Source organism: Bos mutus, chromosome 13, assembly GCF_027580195.1.
Source record: "Bos mutus isolate GX-2022 chromosome 13, NWIPB_WYAK_1.1, whole genome shotgun sequence".
Classification (NCBI taxonomy): Eukaryota; Metazoa; Chordata; class Mammalia; order Artiodactyla; family Bovidae; genus Bos; species Bos mutus.
The window spans coordinates 70,604,896-70,628,558 of NC_091629.1; the positions used below are offsets into that span (position 1 = coordinate 70,604,896).

General features: G+C 44.0%; 1 protein-coding gene across 1 annotated transcript in view; it reads left to right on the plus strand.

The window, feature by feature from the left end:
* The window catches only part of PRTFDC1 (phosphoribosyl transferase domain containing 1), a 104,209-nt gene extending 90,457 nt beyond the window's left edge, over window positions 1-13,752 (plus strand). Inside the window, 3 exon segments of the mRNA XM_070382041.1 lie at window positions 1,774-1,851; window positions 9,093-9,208; window positions 10,735-13,752. The gene's annotated coding sequence lies outside the window, so the exon portion shown is untranslated.
* The last annotated feature ends 9,911 nt before the right edge of the window (window positions 13,753-23,663 follow it).

Below are 23,663 nucleotides of genomic sequence, written 5' to 3' on the forward strand. Positions count from 1 at the left end.
TACTCAACTGTGTTTAATACTCTGAATTTTAAATAGAAAAAACACAATGGCAGCAAGGACCCTGGTCTCTCAGCAGCACTCGTTTATGCGCTTGAGACGTGAGCAAATAGCAAAATTGCGGGGAGGGGAAGGTGTTTTCAGTGCTTGAAACTGGGCAAGTATAAATTGTGCTTGTATTTCCGTCAGAGGGCCAGGCACTATTATGTATTATCCTAAAGAAGAATACAGAGGCTGAATACTTTTTTAAGTGGCCTTATGAGGCTGATCACATAACCCAGTGCGCTACAGAAAACTAGGATACTTAAAAGTTTTTTTCTGAATAACATTTTTTTCCATTTCCACTGTTTTATGAGAGGTTGTCTAATTTATGGGGATTTTAATTGAAAATAAACTTGAGTGCCAGTAGAGCTGTTTTTTCCTCACTTCCTAAAAGGAGCAAATGCAAAATAAATAACTAAGCAGCCTTTGTTTGGTTCTGAACTGTATGTGGTGTATTGTTATCGGGTTCCAGCTTCCTTTAAAGTAATAAAGAATAAGAAAACTTGTTATGTCTCATAACTGCTTACTGTTTTTCTTCCGCCTTCATATCTTTTATATACTTGCAGCCAGTAAACTGTGTGTGAGCCAGTAGCTTAAATATACGGCTGCATATGTCTTCCCTGTGGCTTTATTTTTGTTAACCTGGAAAAAATCCAGTATATGCACCAATATAAGCAAACGATTAAGCCAGGCTTGATCTGCTGCTTTTTTTTTTCTCTCTCTCTCTTCTTAAGCTTGTTTGTAAGAACAAGGAATTTGAGTTGTAGAAAGAAGATTTTCCTGCATATCTTTGTTCCAGTCAGAGAAGAAAATAAACCACACCCAGCTATCCCAAGGGGCCAGCAGGCAGAGGGAATTCTTTCTAGCTTTGTTCTACAGAAGAATCGGTATCCAAGTTATAGGTTGAAAATTCGGTCTAACTGGCCAGTTTCTTGAACTATCAACATGAATCTTCTATATATAATTTCCCACTATGCCACATTTATATCAGAGGACCTAGGAAAATCTAAAGACATTTGATTTTAAATATAAAATTAGCCAGAAAGTATGTATGATTGAAAGATTTTCTTGAAAATGTTGAATTTTAGTAAACATCAGTATCATGTTTGAGGACTGTAAGTTTATTCAGATTAGAAAGGAAATTGATCTACATCACAAGATTTTGAGAAGGAATTATCAGAGTTAATAGTGAAAAAGAAAAATTCATTAAACACACAAGAAAGGTAATCATTCCTGAAATGTTTTCCAGTCAGACAACATTTTAACAGTGATATCCAAGAACGTCATCTTGGGAAGAATATTATTTTCTTTTCTCTTGAAAACTCTAATCTGTTTAGTACCACTGAGTTTATTCAACCTAGACCAAAAATGTAAAAGCTTATCATCTGATTAACAACCATTGCATTTATTAATTTAGTGTCCCAAAGCTGAGTAATAAGGGGGAAAAATGTGTGGCATGTTTCCCTAGAAAAATTTGCATTTGGTTACAATCAACATAGTACTAATACTTTGGGATCTTTGAAACAGATCAGAAACCTTTGGTATAAACTGGCCCTTACTGAGCTGGAACATTTCACATACTGAACCAGGTACCCCCAAGCTGAACTATGTGAGGGTCATATCCTAATGTGTCTTTTTAACTTATTTTTTTATTGAAGGATAATTGCTTTACAGAATTTTATTGTTTTTAACCTTTGGATATCTTTGGGTATCACTTGTTTTGCCGTGTCTCAGGCCTGCGGAAACTGTGAACACAGCCACCTCCTCAGCCTCCTGTGCCATGAACTTCGATCTGCCCAGCGGAGACAGAAGGTAACCCATCCCACTTCTGAAGACCTGCTGTCATGGAAATATCGCCCCATTTTTGTAATCGAGTTACTGTGTTCTAGGAAATTGAAACCCTAAACCACACTCTCCACCCAGATGTCTGGCTAATTTGGGAAAAAAATAGCATTTGGGAGTTTACCATCATAAAGTTCCTTTGGGTCCCCTGATGACATCTGAGGCCTGGTGGGCCAGCGAGCTTTGTGAAGGGAAAAGAGAATCACAGGAGGGACTCTGGGAGTTGATGCTGGGACGTGTACAGAGTAAGGAAGGAGGATGTGGTAGGGAGGGCTGTGTGGCCCGTGGCCCCAGTCATACCCCGTGAGTGGATCTGACGCCAGCAGGAAGAGCTGTTTTCCTAGTAGTCTTCATGCTACACAGTGGGGCAGCCGGGTGGGTCCCTGCATTTCACCGAGGATCCTGGTGCAGCTTTACCACAGGGAGGAGTCCTAGGAAGACATTTCCCTTTGAAGATCCCAAGGATTTTGATCTTGGGATGGGAAGAGTTGGGGGAGCTCTTGGGCTGGGAAGGGGGTCCACATCCAGGGTGCTTCATGAGATGTCCCCTCAAGAGACTTCATGGGCCACAGGTGTCCACAAGGGGCCAGAGCACCCCCATGAGATGAGTGTTGATGACCATGTGTGAGAAAGCTCTGGGTGCCCCAGAAACATAGCAGTCACCTGGATCATGCCGTCCACGATGCTGGTGCCCTGGGTGAGGATGGCTGGCCCTGGGGCAGGGGGTGGGGGGAGGAGAGGCTGAAATCCACCCACACTCCACTTGTTCAGCCTCGGACTGTGTCAGGCTTCAGGTAAGGGTGTCTTAAAGGGGTATCTTTTACTAGTCTACCAGAAAACGGTGCATTTTTTGTTTGTTTGTTTTTAGCAATTTCTCATCCAGGAGTGCTGAGTGCTGTGCTTAGTTGCTCAGTCATGTCTGACTCTTTGCAACCCAAAGGGCTGAGGCCCGCCAGGCTCTTCTGTCCATGGGGATTCACCAGGCAAGAATACCGGAGTGGGTTGCCATGCCCTCCAGGGGATCTTCTCAACCCAGGGATCGAGCCCAGGTCTCCCGTATTGTGGTGGATTCTTTACTGTCTGAGCCACCAAGGAAGCCCAAGAATACTGGAGTGGGTAACCTATCCCTTCTCCAGAGGATCTTCCTGATCCAGGAATTGAACTGGGGTCTCCTGCATTGCAGGCAGATTCTTTACCAGCTGAGCCACCAGGCAAGCCTGAGGTGGCTTTTTCTGCCAGAGTGAGATTTACTCAGAAATAGGTAGGGAAAAAGACGGGATGGATGCTGGAGTACCACATTTTCCAAGTGAGAGGAATAAGCCTGAACTAGTGTTACTGTGACCTCATCCATATCCAGATCCTAGTGGGTGTTGACTAATGAGTAAGCTATGAGTAAGGATGGTGAAGTGTAGGCAACTTGTTCAAGAAATCTGGCTCTGAAGAGAAACCATAGCTAGATGGCTTTTGAAAGGTGGAAGAGGCTTGTGGGGACTTCTCTGGGGGTCCAGTGGGTAAGAAGCCTCCTGCCAGTGCAGGGGACACCAGTTGGATCCCTGGTCTGGGAAGATCCCACATGCCACAGAGCAGCTAAGCCTGGCCAGTCCAGTGGTTAAGACTTCTTACTTCTGCCCCAACCACTGAAGCCTGAGCCCTAGAGCCAATGCTCTGCAACAAGAGAAGCCACTGCAATGAGAAGCCCTCGAACCGCAACCAGAGAGTAGCCCTCACTTGCTGCAACTAGAGAAAGTCCACTCACAGCAACAAAGACCCAGCATAGCCACACACACACATGCACACAAGATGAAAGAGGCTTGCATATCTTTATTTGCTATAGAGAACAAAAAAATCAAGTGAAATAGAGTGTATTCATTATCAACAGCTGAATAACAAATCACCCCAAAACTGAGTGGCTTAAACCAACAGTAATTATTTCTTATCTTGCATGCTTCCAAGATCTAGGAGTATGGAGAGAGCCCAGTAGGGATGGCTCGTTTCTGCTCCATGATGGTGGTTGCTTCTGCAAGAAGATGCAAAGGCTGAGGGCTAATCTGTCCAGTGTGGCAGCCATTAGCCACATGCAGTTACTTGAATTTAAATGAAGTTAAATTTAAAATTTACTTTTCATTCACACCAACTACATTGTAGTTGCTCCATGGCCTCATATGATAGTAAGCACAAACAGAAAATATCCATAATTGCAGAAAGTTCTGTGGGTGGCTGTGATCTGAAGGCCTGTCTTGTGGTTGATGTTGGCCTTTAGCCTGAACCCCAGCTAAGGCTGGAATTCTGTGTGGTGTCTCCATGTGGTGTGGACTTCCTCACAACATGGCGGCCGGGTCCCCAAGGCAAGTGCAGAGACAGAAGCAGGTGGATGCTGTATCGCTGCTTATGTGACAGGCTCGCTACTATCACGTTCTGTGAGTCAAAGCAGATACAGGGATTTTCCTGCATTCAAGGGGAGGGAACACAGATTGCCACCACTCGGGACAAATAGCAAGATTTCCTGCTTTTACTGCAGGAGTTCTGGGTTTGATCCCTGTTGGGGGTACTAAGATCCCACAAGCCATGAGATACGGCCAAATAAATAAATAAAATGTGATTTCTTTCTTTAAAAAAGGAAAAGAATAGCAACATAATATTGTAAGAAAATCAACTGAGGGACTTCCCTGTCCAGTCCAGTGGTTAGGACTCCTCACTTCTGATGCAGGAGGCATAGATTTGATCCCTGGTCAGGGAACTAGATCCCCCATGCCACACGGTGCCACCAAAAAAAGAGAAAATCAAGTGAGATGGCATATGTATTGCTGTGGCCACTTTCAGAAACCAGAAGATGAGATCTGCCACAGAAAGACGATGTGCCCTCATTTCCCTACTAATAAGATTAGTGAAGGAATTGACTATTCAGTCATCATAATACATAATTGAATATATGCCTGCTTGCACAGATTCTTAAAGATTACAAAGTACTAGCTAGCCACGTGGGAAAATACGAGATGATGAAAAGAACAGCAGGCAGTAGCACACCTTGATTACAGAGATAGAAATACATGTCTTCCCACTGACAGTATCTGGAATAAATTAAGAAGACTTTGAAAGAGCAGTTTGATTTCTGTTAAGGTGCTTTAAGTTTGAAACATAAAAAACTAAAATAATTTTTTCTTGACAAGCATCCTATAGATAGATGTAAATTCATTTTAGTATTTCCATTTTTATATGAAAAAATTGCATAATAATTTGGCCAAGAAAGTGATTAAGGATGGGGCCCTTAAAAACACAATAAGATTTAAATGTAACAAGATATCCAGTTACATATATATATATGTAGTTTTATATATATATATAAAACAGTTACATATATATATTACATATATTATACTAGAAACAATACTCACCAAGTAAATTACAAAACAACAGATAACTCAGTACTAATCTATAAGATTTTTCAATGAAAACTGCTCTGATTTATCTAATTTCCTAATATTGAAAGACAGAACTGGTTGACTGGAAAAAGAAATCAATGTAATTTTTCTTATCTTTAGTAAGAATTTTGGCTCTGTTATGTGAAGAATATCATCAATAGCCTGAGAAAATGACTAATAGTATATAGCTACTGAGTGATTGCACAAATCCTTGTAATTGAATTCAAAAGAGATCTGTCATGAGCATAACAAAGCATCTCAGGAAAGATTTAAGCCCAGACATTGAGAGTGTTGACATTTCATGAAAGATTTGGCTGCAGCTATCGTGGGGCTTCCCAGGTGGCAAAGGGGTAAAGAATTCACCTGCCAGTGCAGGAGACGCAGGAGACTCAGGTTCGATCCCTGGGCCACGAAGATCTGGAGGAGGAAATGGCTACCCACTCCAGCATTCTTGCCTGGGAAATCCCATGAACAGAGGAGTCCATGGGGTAACAAAGAGTTGGATGTGACTAAGCACGCTCACACACACACACTGTGATCAAGGGCTATGTGAGAACTTAACAGTAACTCAATGTAATTATTTAACACAAAACCCAGAGGTAGGAATTGGCATCTCCACTTCAGAGATAAGGGAATGAGTATCAGAGAGATTAAATCGCTTACCCAGGGTTACACAGCTTTGTTCAAAGCCCATAAAAAGGGCTTGTGCCAACAGAGGACAAATAAAAGAATTTTGATGTTGTATCTAAGCTGTAACTTAAACAAGATAGACCTGAGAGGTTCCACTCTTTCAGTTAGAGGCAAAGGCATGAAATGCTGAAGCCAAAATTCCAAACCCAAGTAATTCTGACTTCTGTATCACTGAGCTCTACCTCCAGGCCCAGCTGGTCCTTTCCAGGCCTTGCTTTTATTCATCTATAAACCCAGAAGAGACAGATAGGCCTCCTCACTGTGTAGCTATGAGGAAAAATTCATTAATAGGAAACTGGTAAACGTATAGGCAATAGCACACATCGAGATGCTTATAATTAACTTGAGAAGAAGAGATGGCTTGAGATGTTTACTTGCATCAAACACTGGGCTTCTCTCTGGGTCCAGACTGCTAAAGCTGCTCCCATACAGAGAGGCCGCTTGGTGAAGTCAAATGTCATTGAATGTATAGAAGGTTCAGGGCAGAGGTGTTCAGTAGGAAGACAATCTAGGCAAGGTCACATGGTGAGCAAGGGCTCTAGAAGGAAGTGCTGATGTCTGTGCGATGTGCAGTTCATCTGTTCCTAGTGCCATCAACAGAACGATGGTCCCCCAAAGATATCCACACCCTCACGTGAGTACATTGCCACACGTGGCAAAAGGGACTTTGCAGCTGATTTTAAATTAAGGATGTTAAGACAGGAAGATTATCCTGGATTGTTCAGGTGGACCCATTGTAATCATAAGGGTCTTCATTAGAGACGAGCAGAAGAGTCAGAGAAGGATGTGATGGCAGAAGAAGAGGTCAGAGGCAGAGAAATTTGGAGATGCTCCACTGTGGGCTCTGAAGGTGGAGGAAGAGGCCATCAGCCGAGAAATGGAGGATGTCTCTAGAAACTGGAACCAGCGAGGAAATGGATTGTCCCCTAGAGCTTCTAAAAGAAACACCTTGGGGATTTCCCTGGTGGTCCAGTGGCTAAGAATCCACCTTGCAATGCAAGGGACTTGGGCTCGATCCTTGGTCAGGGAACTAGGGTCCCACGTGCGACAAGCAACTGGGCTCGTGCGTGCTGCAATGAGAGAGTCTGTGTACCACGATGTAAGGGCCCACAGGACACAATGAAGATCCCAAGTGCCACAGCTAAGGCCCGAATCTGCCAAATGAGTACATGTGTTTTTTTTTTTAAAAGAAGCCTCTTAGTCTGGTCAGAGTTGTCTTGAACTTCTGGCTTCCAGAACTGCAAAATAACACATTCGTATTGTTTTAAGTCACTGAACGTGTAACAGTTTGTTACAGCAGCCACCTGATACACCTCCTGTATGCCAGTGCTGTATGGCAGGCGAAGTTTTTCTTCCACAACCTCTACAAGGAGGCCGCACATCTAGAAATAGGGGTATCACACAAGACGGCCACCACACACTACCCCACTCCCCACTGACAGAGCAGGAAGAGTGACGCGTGGAGGCCTGTCTCTCCACTGGAGTCGGTGACAGGGCAGGATAAACCCAGAGCATTTAAACATCCATGAGATACATTGATTATTTACTGCAGCTGAGTATTGCTAGACCTCCTTACTTTTGAATGACATAAAAAGTGCTGACTTTCTGCTGAACGCCTATGACTCAACACACCTGTGAAAAGCACACACCCCATCAGGGCTGTGTCTGTCTTACTCAATGTATCGTGTAAGCCCAGCATCACGCCTGGATGACAGTGAGAAGCGCCATCACCATTCCTGACACCATTAGGTCACTTCCTGGTTGCTACGGTAGTGATGTGTTGGGAAACGATGCATGGACCCATCTCGTGGTATTGCCTACGACTGGTTTGTTCCTCAGTGCCATGAAAGCAGGGCAGGTTCCTGAGGGCCAGCTGCCTCATGGTGTAACAAACGCTTTTAATGCCAGTTTCACTTCATGACATCATTTCCCACCACTTGTAGACACGCACTCTCTATGCCCGCCAGACAAGCCTGTTTGCTGCCTGTGTGGGTGGCTCTCACTGATGGCTCCTTTGTCCTTTGGCACAAGAGGTATTTATTTCCACGTTGCATGTTTTTTACTTTCTCTCTACAAATTCACAGCCCTCTTGTCTACCTCAGTAGGAAGCCAGGTGCACTTCTATTAATAGAAGCCCTTTGCAGGTTCCGCTGCTCTAACCTGATCCTCCCTTGAACTCATGTCTCCTCTGTTCTTACTGTGACTGGATTCACAAGTGAAGAGCTGAGGAAAGAGTCAAGTGGTCTCTTTTGACCAGTGGTCCATTTTATGGATCGTGTGTATCCCCAGGGAAATTGTAAGCCTTGAGAAGGGAGGAATCGTGTCTTCAGTCTCCTTCCTGTTATATTTTTGCCAGGACATCAATTAGCACAGCATTTGGGCTTCAGTGAGTATTTGACAAATAGTTCTAACTTGTTTTGTTCTCTTTAAGATTTTTTGAGGTGGACTATTTTTAAAGTCTTTATTGAATTTGTTATAATACTGCTTCTTTTTTTTTTTTTAATGTTTTGGTTTTTAGGCCACAAATCATGTGGGATCTTCACTGCCTGACCAGAGATCAAACCCAGATCCCCTGATTTGGAAGGCTAAGTCTTAACCACTGGACCGCCAGGGAAGTTCCTGGTCTGTTCTTTTCTGCAGGTGGAGATAGCGGACCTTGGTTTTGCTGGGGTTTCACCCTTGAGCCTCCCAGCCCTTCACTTACAAAATGAGGCAGTGGCTGGACCATGTCTAAAGGCTCTTTCAGGTCCAGAGTCCCACGGGCACATTTCTGTCTTAAGTGATGTCCCCCAGTCTGCCCTCTCCTTTCCTGCTGCCACTATCTGAGCCTTCTGAAACCCTCCTACCGTCATCAGCAGTCTAGAGGCATATTGGATGCTCACGGTCAGCCCGGCCAGCCGCAGCACTCAGAAGCACTCTACGTGTGGGGCATGGCCTTCTGAACGGATCTATGGAGGGTCTCCTTGTGTTTGAATAATTGGCAGACATGAATATAAGCAGCCTTTTGGGGTTGCCGCTCCAAATGCCTTCCCTACTCAGATTAACAAGGCTTCTTCCCCCTTCCTCTCTTGTATCTCCTCAAAACACTGCCTGCCCTGGAAGCCCTCTCAATGCCCCCTTGAGACGTGCCTGTCCCATGCAAGAGCTATGGATGCCATTCCATCACAGACATGGGGAGGAGGATATTACCTGCACAGGTGGCTTCACAGAGATGCTGGGTATGTATCTGATAAGGCAAGTTATGAACTTGGGCAAGTTAGTCAACCTCGGACTTCCCTGGTGGTCCAGTGGTTAGGACTTCCCGTTTCCCCTGCAGGCGGTGCTGGTTTGATCCCCGGTCAAGGAACTAACATTCCATAAGCCATGTGGCATGGCCAAAAGGAAAGTTGTTCACCCTCTCCATGCCTCAGTTTCCTTATCTGTAAAATGAGACCAAGAATGGTACTTACCTCACAAGGTTCTGGTGAGGGTTCAGGGAGTTAGAACTAGGCCTGCTACTTAATAAGTGCTTTAGTACCTGTTGGTTATTGTTATTATCATCGTCATTATTGGGGAGCTATTTCAAGTTAAGGCTTTTATGGTGGCTCAGAGGTAAAGAATCCATCTGCCAGTGCTGAAGACTCGGGTTCTATCCCTGGGTCAGGAAGAGCCCCTGGAAAAGGAAATGGCAACCCACTCCAGTATTGTTGCCTGGGAAATCCCATGGACAGAGGAGCCTGTAGAGCTACAGTCCATGAAGTTGCAAAGACTCAGACATGACTTAGTGTTCAGTTCCGTTCAGCCACTCAGTCTTGTCCGACTCTTTGCGACCCCATGAACCGCAGCACGCCAGGCCTCCCTATCCATCACCAACTCCCGGAGTCCATGCAAACCCATGTCCATTGAGTCGATGATGCTATCCAACCATCTTTTCCTCTGTCGTCCCCTTCTCCTCCTGCCCTCAATCTTTCCCAGCATCAGGGTCTTTTCAAATGAGTCAGATCTTTGCATGAGGTGGCCAAAGTATTGGAGTTTCAGCTTCAACATCAGTCCTTCCAATAAACACCCAGGACTGATCTCCTTTAGGATGGACTGGTTGGATGTCCTTGCAGTCCAAGAGACTCTCAAGAGTCTTATCCAACACCACAGTTCAAAAGCATCAATTCTTCAGCACTCAGCTATCTTCACAGTCCAACTCTCACATCCATACATGACCACAGGAAAAACCATGGCCTTGACTAGACGGACTTTGTTGACAAAGTAATGTCTCTGCTTTTTAATATGCTACCTAGGTTGGTCATAACTTTCCTTCCAAGGAGTAAGCGTCTTTTAATTTCATGGCTGCAATCACCATCTACAGTGATTTTCGAGCCCAGAAAAATAAAGTCAGCCACTGTTTCCACTGTTTCCCCATCTATTTGCCATGAAGTGATGGGACCGGATGCCATGATCTTAGTTTTCTTAATGTTGAGCTTTAAGCCAGCTTTTTCACTCTCCTCTTTTACTTTCATCAAGAGGTTCTTTAGTTCTTCACTTTCTGCCATAAGGGTGATGTCATCTGCATATCTGAGGTTATTTTTATTTCTCCTGGCAATCTTGATTCCAGTTTGTGCTTCTTCCAGCCCAGCATTTCTCATGATGTACTCTGCATATAAGTTAAATAAGCAGGGTGACAATATACAGCCTTGACGTACTCCTTTTCCTGTTTGGAACCAGTCTGTTGTCCTAGAACTAACACCCAAAAAAGATGTCCTTTTCATTATAGGGGACTGGAATGCAAAAGTAACAAGTCAAAAAACACCTGGAGTAACAGGCAAATTTGGCCTTGGAGTACAGAATGAAGCAGGGCAAAGGCGAATAGAGTTTTGCCAAGAGAACTCACTGGTCATAGCAAACACTGTCTCCCAACAACACAAGAGAAGACTCTACACATGGACATCACCAGATGGTCAACACTGAAATCAGATTGATTATATTCTTTGCAGCCAAAGATGGAGAAGCTCTATACAGTCAGCAAAAACAAGACCGGGAGCTGACTGTGGCTCAGATCATGAACTCCTTATTGCCAAATTCAGACTGAAATTGAAGAAAGTGGAGAAAACCACTAGACCATTCAGGTATGACCTAAATAAAATCCCTTATGACTATACAGTGGAAGTGAGAAATAGATTTAAGGGACTAGATCTGATAGAGTGCCTGATGAACTATGGACAGAGGTTTGTGACATTGTACAGGAGACAGGAATCAAGACCATCCCCAAGAAAAAGAAATACAAAAAAGCAAAATGGCTGTCTGAGAAGGCCTTACAAATAGTTGTGAAAACAAGTGAAGCGAAAAGCAAAGGAGAAAAGGAAAGATATAAGCATCTGAATACAGCACTGACAAGCAGAAAAACCCAGAGAGCTTCACACCCACATTTTTATCAGAGATAGTGAATCACAAGCATTTCATGTCAGAAAGACTTAACACTGAAATAGCTTCTAACATCTCTCCAATGTTTTTATCACACTGTTTTATCTGGGCCTAAAAAAAAAAAAAAAAAGTTTAGATCTTGCTTTGCAGGGGGGAGAAAAGAAACATCCCAAATGCTTGTCATTTCTCTTCTTTGTCTGTGTGTCTGTCGTGCCTGATGAACAACGGGCTGCTCAAATGATGGCTCTTGGTGAGGTGGAACCAGCCTACCAAGCCTCATTCAGCCCAGTGTGAGGACAGGAAATGAGTGCATTGTTCTGAAGGCTGTTTGTTGCCCCATTGTTTCTCCGGCCCAGGCCTGTGTGGGACGGTTTGTACTCTGGCGCACACAGCGGCCATTATGCCCCCTGCGGCGCCCTTCATACAGCTGTGAGCGTCTGTGCCCGAGCCAGCAGAATTCACTCAGAAAGGAGCCACACCGAGTCAGGGCCCTCCTCAGCTCTGGGAACGATCTGGGCTCTCCCACGTTCCTCCTCCCACTTGGCCAAAAACAGGAAGCAGATTGAAGCCTGCTTGGATGTACACCCTTCTGGGCTCTTCAGAGGTGGGGCTTTTAGGTAGCAACTTCCAGTCTCCATGTGGAATCTCCATTCACAACTTGCCAACCCGGAGTAGGGACAATGATACCCAGTGACTGGAGGTGCCTTTCCCTCAAGCTGAGGGTCTAATCACTACAAAGCTCTGGGTCAGCAGTGGAGGGGCATCCAGCCTGGTCATTCGCACCATGATGGCTGTGAGTTTAGCCTGGTGTGTGGCTCGACAAAACTCTGGTTCTTTCAGGTTCCCTTGGGCCCACCTATCAGAGGACACCGTGTGGGTCATTGGAACAAGAAATACCGGCTCCCAGGTTGAACATGGGCAGCCAGGAAGACTGGGGCAGTGAGCTCCCAGACAGACATCCAGGCTTAGCAGCTGCAGCCACCCACTCTGTGTAGACGTGACAGCTTGTGGGCCCTCACATTGAGCCCGGGGTCAACAAGGGCAGCCCTGGAGACTTGATCATTCCGTCTTAGTCACAACGCCTGCGTTGTTGGTTGATAAACACTGGTGCTTGAAGACTTGCTTGTATAACATGAACCAACCATCTGGGCTGTTCTTGGGACTGCAGTGCTGATCGTCAGAACATCTAGCACAAGGAGCCAAAAGGTAAACATTCCCATAAAGCATATGTGTGTGGATATGTATGTAAAACTGTGTGTATAGACTTATCAGTATCAATCACTAACAAACGCAGTTTCTCAGTCTTTGCCAACAAATTTCCAAGTGGGATGTAATTTAAAACGTGAGTTGAATAAATACAGATATGTAGATGTCAGTTCAGTGCCGCACTGGCTACATTTCCAGTTTTCACTGTTCGATGTCACCCTGTGGTTCATTCCCAGAACAAAGAAGGAAGTGAACTTGCCCACTTCCAGCCACAGAATGCTGCTTCTCTTGTTCACCAATAGAACAGAGTGTTAAGATATTGAAGGAAAATGCTACCCTGGGAAGCATTTATAGGAGTCTGTCACTTTCTCCTGGGACACTTATTCTTTTTCCAATCAAGCAAAAGATTCTCTTGATAATCAGCTTACCCATTTCTTCCCCACTCTTCCCTCCCAGCTGTTATTTGGAGGTTGGAAGGACAACAAAAATAACTTCACAGAGAAGACTAAGGATTACTCACTAATTATGTTCCCTTCCCACTCATCCTTCTTGCCAATCTTGAGTTTGGCCAACTTTTTTTTAAACATTAAAAAGCAGAAGGAGGAGAAGGCAGCAGAGAATGGAAACAGATGAGGCCTTAAATCAAACGTGTTAGCGTGGTCCCAGCAAGGTGTGTTCTCTCATCTAGTGATTGGCAACCTGAGGTCTACTTGCTTAAGACCAGTGTCTAATAGCAGTAGATGGATCAGCCCCTTCAGGATGGAGGATGCACCAAACTAACATTAACTCTTCCATGCAATTATTGTTCTTCAGGGTTTCCAGTGAAAAACAGATTTGAACAAACACAATATAAAAACCTTCAATGAAAAGAAATCTGTGAAACAAAATTCATAGGAATGAGTCACTTGTTGAGAGCATCTTTGCAAAACACTTGGGACTTCCTTGGTGGTCCGGCGGTTAAAACTCCCGGCTTCCAATGCAGAGGAACACAATTCCTGGTCGAGGAATTAAGATCCCACGTGCGGTGCGGCCAAAAAAAAAAAAGAACCACACTCTAAAGTGGAGGTCTTCAAACATTTTTGCTCACAGCTCACCTTTCCAAAGAATTTTGAAAAGCTCTGCACTCCCTCACCTGTTTTAAAGATAACTTCCACAATTTTTCCATGTAAGTATCCATGGTTGCCAAGGGTGTAATTTCCAGCAGATTGCAAATGTTAATGTTTTAAAGGAAGAGTACACATCACTTTGAAATGTGTCTGATGGAATCTAAACATGTAGACAACTTGATACTCATTTTCATCTGTTACAAAAAAAATACATGAAAATTCTTATGTAATATCTGGAGATTGTATGTCCTTTATTTTAATTTTTTCCATCTGCCATATAATTTTGTCCTAATGAAATGTACTTTTATCCTTGAAAGTCTTTGATTAGTCACACTGTTAGGCTTCTCTGCAACAAAGTAGGTTTACAAACTGTGCTTCTGGTTGGAATTTGGGAGGAGGATTGGAGATAGATTTATGGTCCAAGGGAGTGAAGCACCCCTAGGAAAGTGCTCACCAGGTTGCTTCAGCATCATGCTCAGTGTGAGAGGAGCAAACAGCATGGTGCCCAGGACCCAGGAGTTCCCGCCAGTCCATCCCCTGTGAGCAAACGGCGGCTTCTCAGCAGGTGAGGGGAGGAGGCAAGTAAAATTTGGAAGTGCAGCAGCTGCTGCTGCTGCTAAGTCGCTTCAGTCGTGTCCAACTCTGTACCCCATAGACGGCAGCCCACCAGGCTCCCCCATCCCTGGGATTCTCCAGGCAAGAACACTGGAGTGGGTTGCCATTTCCTTCTCCAATGCATGAAAGTGAAAAGTGAAAGTGAAGTTGCTCAGTCGTGTCTGACTCTTAGCGACCCCACGGACTGCAGCCTGTTACCTCGCAAAACTCTCTGTGAGACTTCAGGAACATGGACTTCCCTGGTGGTCCAGTTGTTGAGAATCCACCTGCCAAAGCAGGAGACACAGGTTCAATCCCTGGTCTGGGAAGATCCCACATTCCATGGGGTGGCTTAGCCCCTGCACCACAACTGCAGAAGACTGTGCTCTAGAGCTGGTGCTCTGCAACAAGAGAAGCCACCCCAATGAGAAGGCCACGCGCCGCAACTGGAGATTAGTCCCCCGCTTGCTGCAGCTAAGGAAAGCCTGCTCATAGCAACAAAGACCTAGCGCAGGCAAAAATGTAAAAAAACAGACTTAAGGCCCGTAAAGCAGCACTAGTTTGGCCTGAAGTGTGAGCGTGTGGCCAGAAAATGGGAGAAAGGTCTGTACCTGCTTTAGTGAGGCCGGTCCAGGGCATCATGGATTCAGTGCGCCCTGGGAACAGCCTGCATACCAGCCTCTGTAGCCCGGTTTTGGTGGTGGCTGCCCCATGGGTGTGGGAGAACCCACCCTGGAAGCAGCTCTAGGGCAACATCGCCTGTGGGCAGCAGCCCCATTGGCAGGCCCACAGTGACGGCCCTGACTGGGCAGACTCACCCCAACATCAGGCGCTGCTTCCCCAGAGCAGCAATGCCTTCAGCGGCTGCCTTGTGTCAGTGGCAGCTAATGGGAGCGCCCTCAACCAAGTATCAGGTCTTCTGCTCAACTGAGGTTGAGGGGCTTTGCTGCAACTTCATGGGCGATGTCACAGATGGCCAACACAGGAAAGACTTGTTTGCAAACCCATGTGAAATACCATCCAGGTCCCCCTCAAAAACATTGGTATGAACTTCCAAGAGTCCCAGACAAAAGTACTGCTTTTCACTCAACACAGCCCTCTTTTGGCCTTATAGATACTTGTGGCCTGGGCAGACTTGAGGTCTGACAGAATTTCTCCAAAACTTCCACTAGACCTGTCCATCATTACGTGATGAGAAGCAGCTTGGAAATAGAAGATACTGAGATGGAGGGTATAAAGATGGCATCTGAGTACAACCCAAAGTGCCCTCCAAGCTATGAGGGTTTGCCTTTACACAAACTGGGACTTTTCCATTATGGGCGATGACCCGATCTAATTAAGGGAAAATGGTGTTAGTGTAGGTCAAATCAATACAAAATAGTAAAGAAAAACAGAAGTTAGCCTGTTAAGGCATCCCTCCCAAATCTTACACAAAAGGAGAAAGAGAGGGGCATTTGTTGATAATCAACTAGAAGCAGAGAGATCCTGCCTGGAAAATAACCATGACCGTAATGGAAGGGCACTAAGCTGAGCTTAGTTTTATTTTCGGAGTGTCTGAAGTTCTCTGAATGAGAAGTCATAGAGGTGTGCCAAGTATCTTACTAATGCCAAAGTCTCCATCCTCTCTGCACAAAATACAGGGGGCGGGCAGGAAGAGAATCTTTGTGCTCTAGGAAAGATTTCATGCTGTAAGATTGAAGCCGTACTTCTAGCAAATCACCAGAGATTCAGAATCAGTAAGCAGCTGAGCCTGGCCAAGAATGTGTTCTGAAGAGAACTTGCTGTATCCACTCTTGAGCTCCCTTTGGTTTTTTCCCAAGAAGCTGAGAAAACCTTGCACTGTAATGGTTCTGGGCTGGGAAAGCATTCGGGTTCCTGAAAACAAGTCAGCATGGGTGTGTTCACGTTCCCAGAAGCCCCCAGACTCTGCCCCCCATGGACAGGTGACACCCTCAACCCCACTGAGCCTGGACAAGGCGATTCTTTGACTCTATGCCAGCGGTCCCCAACCTTTTTGGCACCAGGGACCAGTTGTGCAGAAGATAAGTTTTCCATGGACCAGGGCAGTGGGATGGTTTCAGGATGATTCAAGTGCATCACATTTCATTCAGTTCAGTTCAGTTCAGTTGCTCAGTTGTGTCCGACTCTTTGCAACCCCATGGACTGCAGGACGCCAGCCTTCCCTGTCCATCAACCAACTCCCGGAGCTTGCTTCAGACTCATGTCCCTTGAGTCAGTGATGCCATCCAACCATCTCATCCACAGCATTACACTTACTGTGCACTTTATTTCTGTTATTATTACATCAGCTCCACCTCAGATCAGCAGGCATCAGATCCCGGAGGTGGGGGACCCTGGTCCTACAGGATCATCGCCAGGGCCTCGCACATCCTGGTGTCACTCAGAGCCTGCCTGGCGAGGGGAATCTGGGAGAGGGGGTTTTGGACTAATAATCATGGGTAGCTGAAGAAGGAGGGAAGAATGGGAGTATAGGACTTCTGTGATCGGCAAAACAATTTTGTATGTCCTAATGTACTCATCTGCTCTGCGTTACAACACTGAGAAGTGTTTACTTTACAGATGAAGAAACCAAAGTTTATAAAGCTGTGAGAAATTGAGTCGGGGTAAAGTTGGAACTTGGATCTGACAGACTCTTGCTCCTGGGTGCTCTCCAACCCATTGCAGTCCTCCATAGGGAGAGGAGTCAAGGGGAGGTCCCCTGTTCCGTACGCTGGTCTCTGGCTGCCACGTGCAGGTCATCCTGCCCGCCAGCCCCAGCCTTGAGCAAGGGCTCAGGGCTGCAGAGAAGCCACAGTGAAAACTCATTTCTCATGAAAACTCCTCGTCCAGACCTGGAGCTGGTCATGAACATGTTGCATCTATTTATAGAATCAGATAAGGAAGGGGATTTCCTGAAGAGAAGGAAAAAGGAAACCTAAGGATGTCACGTGGGCACCCAAGGAGTCCCCTGGACCCTTTCTATTCACGTGTGGAATACTAGCTTCATCAGGCCAACTCGAACTTTCACCTTGGAAATATTGACAACAATTTACATAGAAAAGGAACAAGGTGGGGTCTTCAAATATGAGTCTCTCATTTGTCATTTGAAGCTTGGTTGCTAAGGAATCAGTTCCACATCTTGTGTTTGACCAACAGCTGTAACTCCAGACTGTTCAGTTTTGTTTTTCCTCTACTGAGTCTCTTTAAAACCAAAGTAACAATCCCAACGTCTTTCTATTTGTAATAACAACAAGCCATAATCATAGCTGCAAATTATATAGTAATTACTTGGTGGCTCAGTGATAAAGAACCCACCTGCCAATGCAGGTGACACAAGAGACGTGGGTTTGATCTCTGAGTGGGGAAGATCCCCTGAAGGAGGAAATGGCAACCCACTCCAGTATTCCTGCCTGGGAAATCCCATGGGCAGAGGAGCCTGGAGGGCTACAGTCCATGGGGTTGGAAAGAGTCAGACACAATTTAGTGCCTGGGCACACACACTACTGAATCTCTTTAAAACCAAAGTAACAGTCCCAACATCCTGCCATGTGAAGTAACAGCCATCATCATAACCAACAATTATAAAGTACTTACAACGCATGAGATATTATTTTAATTTTATTCCCACAATGACCCTATGATCTGGTTACTATTGTACCCTCATTTCAATGTATCCCCATTTCAGCATTTCATAGATGAGGAAACTGAGACATGAGTATCTTGCCCAAAGTCACAGGAGTAGAACCAGGATTCAAACCGCTGAGGTTTGGCCCCAGTGTAGGTACCTAACAAGTCTACAAGAGATATACTACAGTTGTCCTTCAGTATCCACGGGAATTGGTTCCAGGACAACATATCCCCCAACCCCTGCCCCTGCAGGTACCAAAATTTGGAGATGCTCAAGTCCCTCATATACAATGGCTTAGTGTTTGCATATAACCTGCACTCATCATCCCATACATCTTAGGTATCATCTCTAGGTTTCTTGCAATATATAATACAATGTAAATAGTTGTAAATACAATGCAAATGCTATGTAAATAGTTGCCAGTGTGTGGCAAATATTTGCTATTGGAAATTTTTTCAAAGCATTTTTCATCCACGGTTGGTTGAATCCACGGATGCAGAACCTGGGGATATGGAGGGTTGATTTTTCTCTGAATTATAAGGGTTTCCCTAATGCCGCATCAGTAATACAGCACAGCTGTCTTAGCGTCATGATATCAGCATCTTCTTGTGCTCACTCGTGTCCGACTCTTTGTGATCCCATGGACTGTAGCCCATCTGTCTTCTCTGTCCATGGGATTTCCCAGGCAAGAATACTGGAGCAGCTTGCCATTTCTTTCTCCAGAGGATCTTCCCGACTCAGGGATCAAACCTGCCTCTACTGCATCTCTTGCATTGGGAGGCAGATTCTTTACCACTGAGCCACCTGGGAAGCCATCTTTCTTGCTTTTGTTTAAATTGTAAAGAAAGAAAGAAAAGAAAAGAATTCAGAATCTAGTGCCCTTAAGATGAAGTAACATCTGGTCTCTACAGTTAACTATCCTAATAATCTGTTTAGGTCAGATTTGCAGACTGACACTCAGTGTGACTCCTGGCTCCGTACTCATTGATCAAAGTATGTAAAATAGTAGATGATTTCATTGTTAGCAAGCAAGTAGGCACTGGTGAAGATAGCAGTGGGTAAGACTTCAGGCAAGAGGGAAAGGCTGGACTTGATTGCTATCATTTATATCACTTGCTGCTGGCAGGCAAGGAGTTATGTTTACTAAAGAAAAGAGACAGGATATTCCTAATTCTTTGCTTTGTTCGGAAATGTTTTCTCAATAACTCCTTCCATAGCAAACTATCGCCATTTTTGTTTCAAAGACCCACTCTAAAAGCTCTTTAGACTTCTGGTGAAATATAGTGAGTTTAACACAAGCCTATACACCTAATAAAATGTCAGTTCTAGAATGTCAGGAATAAATATGTCAATGGTGCAAAAGACCAAATGGATCATGTAACATCTCTTTAGATTTAAAAAAAAAAATGGGTAAAATGTGATGCAGAATGGAGACCCAGCCACCTAAACACCTACCTGCAAGAGTAAACGACAAAGAACAGAGCATCGGTTTGCCCCCAGGAGCCCTAGAAAGCCTGGTCTTGAGGTTATCGAGTATTGTGGAAGGTTGGTGAGGCAAGGAACTGAAAACATGGATGAAAGACTGCGTACACAGTGCGGCCGCTCTGCTTTTCTCTGTAACCAGACAGACTATCTACCCCCCATACACACACACACACACACACACACACACACACGAAACAAGAAATTATCTTCAATCTGAGTCTCTTGATTTAAAAGGCCTAGGGCTTCGCAGGTGACTCAGTGGTAAAAGAATTCGCTTGCCAACACAGGAGACACAGGTTCAACCCCTAGGTTGGGAAGATCTCCTGGAAAAGAAAATGGCAAGCCACTCCAATATTCTTTCCTGAAAAATTCCATGGACAGAGGAGCCTGATGGGTTACAATCCATGGGGTCGCAAAGAGTCAGACATGACTGAGTTACTAAGCACACAGCACAGCACCTCCCACAAAGGACCCAGACCAGAATCATCCCTGAGAATTTTCTGAACATCAAAAACCAAGAGAAATTCCTTAAAATGTCTAGAGAGGAAAAATAAAAGCATTCACATAACAAGTATCAGGAATCAAAATTACATTGAATTTCTTCATAAGGATAGTAGAAACAAGGGGTCATTACCTTAAAAAAATAGGGATTTTTTTTTTTTTTCTTGTCAAGAAGTACTATGCCCTATCCAAATGATCAGGGTCTTTTTAGATCTTGAAATCCTCAAGTGTTTTGCCTTTTGTATGTTCTTTCTCAAAAAAATGTTAAATTCTGTTTTTCAGAAAAACAAGGGAGAAAACCAAGAAACAGAAATTATAGGAACCAGAGGATCCAACAGAGGATGACAGCTGGACAGACCTAGAAAGAAGTGACCTGGGTAGGAATAGGAAGGTGGGAAGGCTCCAGGGAAAAGATCTGAACTTAAACCACAACGACAGTACTGGATTGTTTGGAAAATATAATCTAGAGGCATATTACAGACCTAATGGAGTAGTTAGAGTTCACGATCGTAAGAATTAAGAAAATAGTCAATAACTCCAGGAACATTTTAAACATTTGAATAAGAAGGGGAATATAATGATGCGATTCTACTTAGCTCAGCCAAAAAAGAACCACATTTACATAATCATAATAACAAACTCCAAATATTGATTTACTTAAAAACATAAATAGGAAGATATAACTCAGATATAAGTTGCATTATAAATTAGGAAGAATGGGAACTGCCGTTAGATTTCTAAAACTGGGTTCATAAGTTTTTTTGTTTTAGTAATTTTATTATTAAAAATTTTGTTTAGTTTTTACGTCGTATTGGGACGTAGCTGATTAGCAATGTTGTGATGGTTTCAGGTGAACAGCGAAGGGACTCAGCCACAACTATACCTGTGTCCATTCTCTCTCTAGCTCCCCTCCCATCCAGGCTGCACATAACACTAGACAGGGTTCCCTGTGCTAGACAGTCGGTCCTTGCTGGTTATCCATTTTAAATATAGCAGTGTGTACATGTCCATCCCAAACTCCCTAACTATCCCTTCCCCCTGTCCTTCCCCCTGGCAACCACAAGTTCCTTTTCTAAGTCTGTGAGTCTGTTTCTGCTTTGTAAGTAAGTTCATTTGTATCACTTCTTTTTAGATTCCATGTATAAGGGATATCATACAATATTTCTCCTTTTCTGCCTTATTTCACTCAGTATAAGAGATTGTCCTCATAAGTTCTTTTACTAAAAGTTGAAATTAAGGATAATTCCTTAAAAGGCAGTGCGGATGTGTCATCCCAGACATCTAGAGTGGCAAGTGCCATGTTTTTGTGTTCTTAATCTCTGCAGGGGTTGCTACACAGAGTAAAATGAATGAAGCAAAAGACTAACACTTACAAGACAAAATGCACAAAAATTAGAAAAATCAAAAAGAGTTCGAAGACAAGAAAAGGTAACCTGCAGTTTATACTTGGCTTAATTACTGAAATAATAACAGTCTATGAGGGATTTCAAGAGATAGTTAAAGTAATTTGGAGGGTTTATTCTTATTCCATTTAAATATATCTATGTATAAAGGTAGCATCTTGTATATGTATACATATGCATATATATTTATAATAAGCTATTTCTGCTTTATTGACTATGCCAAAGCCTTTGACTGTGTGGATCACAATAAACTGGAAAATTCTGAAAGAGATGGGAATACCAGAACACTTGATCTGCCTCTTGAGAAATTTGTATGCAGGTCAGGAAGCAACAGTTAGAACTGGACATGGAACAACAGACTGGTTCCAAATAGGAAAAGGAGTTCGTCAAGGCTGTATATTGTCACCCTGTTTATTTAACTTCTATGCAGAGTACATCATGAGAAACGTTGGACTGGAAGAAACACAAGCTCGAATCAAGATTGCCGGGATACATATCAATAACCTCAGATATGCAGATGACACCACCCTTATGGCAGAAAGTGAAGAGGAACTCAAAAGCCTCTTGATGAAAGTTAAAGTGGAGAGTGAAAAAGTTGGCTTAAAGCTCAACATTCAGAAAACAAAGATCATGGCATCCGGTCCCACCACTTCATGGGAAATAGATGGGGAAACAGTGGAAACAGTGTCAGACTTTATTTTTTTGGGCTCCAAAACCACTACAGATGGTGACTGCAGCCATGAAATTAAAAGATGCTTACTCCTTGAAAGGAAGGTTATGACCAACCTAGATAGCATATTGAAAAGCAGAGACATTACTTTGCCAACAAAGGTCTGTCTAGTCAAGGCTATGGTTTTTCCTGTGGTCATGTATGGATGTGAGAGTTGGACTGTGAAGAAGGCTGATTGCCGAAGAATTGATGCTTTTGAACTGTGGTTTTGGAGAAGACTCTTGAGAGTCCCTTGGACTGCAAGGAGATCCAACCAGTCCATTCTGAAGGAGATCAGCCCTGGGATTTCTTTGGAAGGAATGATGCTAAAGCTGAAACTCCAGTACTTTGGCCACCTCATGCGAAGAGTTGACTCATTGGAAAAGACTCTGATGCTGGGAGGGATTGGGGGCAGGAGGAGAAGGGGATGACAGAGGATGAGATGGCTGGATGGCATCACTGACTCGATGGACGTGAGTCTGAGTGAACTCTGGGAGTTGGTGATGGACAGGGAGGCCTGGCGTGCTGCGATTCATGGGGTCGCAAAGAGTCGGACATGACTGAGCGACTGATCTGATCTGATCTGATCTGATGTGTGTGTGTATATATGTATATTTTACATATATTCCAGAATGTTCACAGTGATGGATGGGTATTATGGTGTTGATACTGGTATTGTGAATGATCTGGAATTTCATCTATGTGCTATTATTGGTATAGTTAGGAAAAAACAGTTTTTAAATGAGTTCTTTTTATATAGATTGTGTTTTTTGTTTACTTTCCCTTTTGCATTTATAAAATTACAACATTTAGAATTGGAAGGGACAGGAGAGTAAATTAAGATGGTAAGCTGAGCACAGATTTCTAAAAATGACAGAAAGGAGATGACATGTTTAAAATAACAAACCCACAATATAACGGAAAAATAAGACGAGATATTCTTGGTGGACTAGAAATAAGGAATTCCTAAACAAGAGAAGGCAGGCAGGATTGGAATGATACAGGAAGATGTTTTTAAAAAAGCAAAAGTCTATTGTAGAAGGAAGAAGTCATTGGGGAATGCTCCAAGCCTCCAACACCAAGCTTGGAGGTGGCAGTTATGAGAAGCAAGAGGGGAGCCCAGAGGCTGATGGAGAGGTAACTGGTTACCAAAATAGAGTAGGAGTGGTCAGAGGGGATCAGCCTTGATCCCCTCCCTGCCTGTAGGCAGGAACAATGAATGAGAGCTTTGGAAGAATGCTTTGGAAACATCCAGAATGGGGAATCTCTATGCCTAGAACATTGACTACTGGCACAGTGTGTCCCATTTCTGCTAGAGAATAGTTGGAAGCAAGGAAGTATTCATGGGGGACTCCCCTGGTGGCCCAGTGGTCAAGACTTTGCACTTCCACTGCAGGGGAAGAGGGTTCAATCCCTGGTTGGGAAACTTAAGATCCCACATGCCCAATGGTGCAGCCAAAAAGTAAAAAATTATAAAAGAAACCATTCGTAGACAGGATCCAAGGAGATTCCAGCTACAAGGATGAGCTTCCAGCTAAGAAAGGTCAATCATTTGAAAACAAAGCAATCCTGCAGTATCCTGAATCATCGTACCAAACTCAAAAAGTGAAAGTACCACTAGAAGAGTGTCCTCTTCTGAGGACAGGGACC